Here is a 4,466-nt window from a genome sequence, read left to right on the forward strand (position 1 = left end):
TCATCCCTCCAGGAGCTGATCGCCTGTCTCACCAGGCCCTGCCCTCAGGAGGCAGACATACCGGGGACAGTCATGGGACCTTCTGATAGTCTCACAGAGTTCCCACGCCCCAGGCCTTAGCTCAGGGAAAGGCAGGAAAGCTCCAGGGAGAATTCTCTTTCTCTCTTTCCTTCCTTCTCCCAGGTTATTGTGTATCTACTATGGGATCAAGGACACTGAGGGTTCAGGAGACACTGTCCTCGATTTACCTTTCAGTATTTAAACAAATATAAATAAGAGCTGGACATCTAATTCTCATGTAGATGAGGATACTGAGGTAGGATAGACACTACCATTTCTAAAATACCCACTTGATGGCAGATCTTGTGCTATAGCACATTCCAACCCTCCAGTGATTCTGGGAGGCAGATATTAAAATCCCCATTTTGTGCAAACTTTGAGTAAGGTTACACTGTAAGTGATAGAAATAGTATCCTGATGCTTAGGCTAGTGCTTTTTCGACAATACTCGATTTTTATCATGTGTACACATGTCATACATAGCTCAAAAATTTAAACCTCGTTTTGAATAGGTAATAAATATCCCTCGTATTATAAAAGGGACTCCTTCCTCATCAGTCACCCAGTTTCTCTCTGAGATAGAAACTGTTATCTGTTTTTTGTAATTCATTTCAGGCAGAGTTTATGTATATAGAATTCCTAAATACATACGTGTATACACATTTCACAAAGGGTGCTATACTATATGTGGCGTTATATGTCCTGCTCCTTCCATATCAGCATGTAAGTTGCTGCCCCATTCTTTTCACAGCTGCATAATGTTCCATGTAAGGCTGTGTTACAATTTATTTAACCGATCCCCGGTTGGTGGATCTTTTCAACTTTATGCTATGACAACAATGTTGCAGCTAATAACCTTGGATTCATGTTATGTCACTCACAGCGAGGATATAAGAGTAATTCCTGTAATTGCTGAGTCCAAGTGTATGTACATTCAATTTTTTGACAGGCATTAAAAAAAAAAAGGGCTTGTTTTCTTATGGGACTAAATTTTAGCTTTCTAGAAAATCCACATATGTAGAAGTCCCATGTCTGACCATGCCAGATGAACCAGGCATTATTCCCTACCTCTTCCCTCCAGGAATGAAATGATTAGTCTTCCAACACTTCATATATTGTCATTTCAGGGTTTTGCCCTGCCCAAGATGATCTGGGAGAAAATGGTCCGTGATCACCTTAGCCGGAAGATTGTAAAGAGGGCTAAGAATGAGGGCCAGACGAGCATGTAAGGGAGTGGGAATGCAGCAGTATTACTGGGAGCAGTACCCTGGAAGGGGAGGCTGGGACAGGGACCAGCATGGCTGAGAGGTCCCTGGGTGAGCCACTGTGCTCCCTCATTGCATATCTTGGTGGGTATTAGTTACTCTGTCTATCCAGCATCTCTTTCGCATCTGATAACAGAACACTGTTCCCATTCCTCCCTCCCTCCACATCCCCCTGCTTTTCAAGAACTGTTCTTAGCTCTATCCCTGTGGTTCTGGTGGGCCTGCCAGTCACATCGCCTCTCCTCTGTGCCCACAAGAATGGTGGGAGCCAGCCTTGGCCAGTCACAGGCCCCTTTGTTCTTCCCTTGCTGCAGTATAACAAATACAATAAAATGAGGAAAGTGCTTGATAGATTTCCACTTAGGTTCACACCTGTAGTATATAGAAGATTTCTTGCATTGCAGAAGAGTTGCTTGGGCCCCCTGTATATTTGTATTTCAAAAATACAAATCAGATTTGGTTACTCCCCTATTTGAAATCTAGAATAAAGCCCCAAGTCCTGACTTGGCCCATGGCCTGAGCCTGCTTGGCCTCCACCCACCTCCTAGGCCTCCTCCTGGCCACTCTCTCCTGTGCTCTCTCTGACTCACTGGGTCTGGAAAGAAGGCAGAGGGGCCCGAAGGCCACTGCCTGACCTCTGCCCTCCGCCCCACCGCTGCTGTTTTTCCTTACTCTTTTCTGTACTGGGCTTTCGCAGTTTTCCAAGTGCTTATGAAGGCTTCACCTCCTTTGATTCTCATGTGTTCTCTCTGAGGACGGTTCGGTTCTCATTTTATAGGTGAGGGATGAGGCCCTGAGGGGAAGTCACTTGCTCAGGGTTGCCTGGCTATTTAGTGGCAGAGTTTGTATCAGAACAAGGGGCTCTAAACTTGAAGCTTTTCCAATATTATTTTACCTTCCCAGACCTGTTAGTCTAGGGAAAATATGTGGGATTAGAAGAAAGGACCAAGGAGTGAACCACTCTGGCGAGCACACTGCAGAGTGGGGAAGAAGAGGGCAGTTCATCACCTTAATGCTCATGGGTCACTTTACCCAGGCTCCAGGCGCCCCCTGGAGGACGTTGTAGGGAATGCCCAGCCACCTGCCTTGCTCTCTGTAGCCTGCTCCTGGCTTTGGGATGTTTCCCCTGATGTTACTCTTCCTTCCTGCTGCTGGTCTACCTTTGGGGCTTATTGGAACAATGAGAATGGCGGTAACTGGGAGATTTTTTTTTTTTTAATTTAGAAGGTTAAAATTCAAATGCTCATAAGGTCCAGACAGGTAAGGTAAAAGAGGAAGTGGGTCTGGGGTAAGAAACCATGCATACATGCGTAGACATGCCGTTTGCATGTGAAAAACGTGGGACTATTCTTTTTGTCTGCAAAGAATTATGCTTTCCACTGTCTTTTTTTGAAACTTGCCAGCCTTTTTTTTCCCCAACTGAGGACTGAAAGATGGACACAGGGACAGTTTCATTTTCTTTAATTTTTTTTTAATCTCAGTTATAAGATGGCCCAAATATAGACATGGCTTCTGATATTCAGCTTCATTGTTAGGATGTTAAAAATGAATGGTGGGGACTATGGCAAACTAGAATGACTGATAATACCTGGGCCAGAGGCACCCCTGAAGTGAGGTTCTTGTTTTATCAGCCTTGCTCTGTGACCCTCTGACTGTGCCCCTTCACTCAAATGAGGAGTCTGAGAGGCCAAAGGAACATGCCCACCCAGACAGAGCCTGTGTTTTCCCATCCCTGTCCAAATGGCCCTGAGTTCACTTCCATAAACTGCTTGGGTGTGTTCCCAGGGCCCCACCTCCAGCACACAGTAGTCCCTATGGTGGCCAGTGGCTGAGGGATGACTGACTTGGGGGTGGGGGAGAGTCTAGAACGGCCCTGCCCAATTAGGCAGTCACTAGCCACATGTGGTTACTGAGGACTGGACATGTGGCTAGTCTGAATTGGGATGTGCTGTAAGTAAAAAACACATCAGATTTTGAAGACAATATGAGAAAAAAATAAAAGTAAAATAATAACTTTAAATATCGATTACATCATGAAATAATGTTTTGGATATATTGAGTTAAATAAATATACTGTTACAGTTAATTCCACCTATTTTTTTACTTTATAGATGTGGCTACGAGAAAATTTAAAATTCCATATATGGCTCACACTTGTAGCTACATTATATTTCTATTGGTCTGTTACGGATGCCCTCGGTGTGTTGTCAGGGTGTCCATGGGCTGGTGTGTGAGGCCCCTCCAAGTGTGGGAGGAGGTGTGGGAGGGAGCTGGGTCAGAAGAGCTGGGGGCTGTGGGCCTCCTTTTGCACCTTGGCTCCCCCAAACGTCGGGGTCAGGCTGGGGGTAGCTTCTTTACTGTAGACATGCAGGGATGTGGTCCTAGTGTGTCCAGAACTTTCAACTTTGCAACAGAAATCAGAAATCTGGATTTTTACATAAAAGATTTTGATTTTTAAATGTACGCAGCCAGTTAAAATATTTAGAAAAAACACCGTCCTGGGCAAGATCACACAAGCCACTGAGAACATATCTTTGGGCTCTGGTTTAAAGTAGAGAGACTGAGGTCAGAGATACAAAGCTTGACTTGATTTCCACAGCATAGAAGCTCACACCAGCATAGGAGGGACTGAGGGGAAGCAGATAAAAGGGGTTGCAAAATCTCCAACACCAGCTCCTGCCTTCATTAGCCAGACTTTGGGAGTCTAGTATTGTTATTAGGGGGCAGCGTAGCGGTGGGGACCTGAGGGACACAGAAAGCCCTGGATTTTCATCTTGCCTGAAACCTGCTGCTCAGCACGTCTAGACCTCCGAAGAATGGGCACTAAGACTGGACTATATAGTCTGAGAGAAGGAGGCAGGATTTGAGCAAACAGGAGGTACACCAAGTGTCCACTGGGGGGCAGCAGAGGAGCAGGGAAGCAGCAGCTCTACAGGCTCCTTGGAGCAGAGCTGTCCAGATTGCTTATTCTTTCTCCAGAAGCCAGACCTGGGAGGCCCCTGGGTTGCAGGACCATCGCAAGCCCGCCGGGGGCTTTTGTGCAAGTCAGAGGAGGCTCTCATCCTTCTGGGGGATGCAGCCCTGGGCCAGGGCGTGGCTTGGTGAATGGAGCTTGGGGCGGATTTTAGTCTCCATCCATCAA

This window comes from Pteropus alecto, unplaced genomic scaffold (genome assembly GCF_000325575.1).
Source record: "Pteropus alecto unplaced genomic scaffold, ASM32557v1 scaffold220, whole genome shotgun sequence".
In the NCBI taxonomy this organism is placed as follows: domain Eukaryota; kingdom Metazoa; phylum Chordata; class Mammalia; order Chiroptera; family Pteropodidae; genus Pteropus; species Pteropus alecto.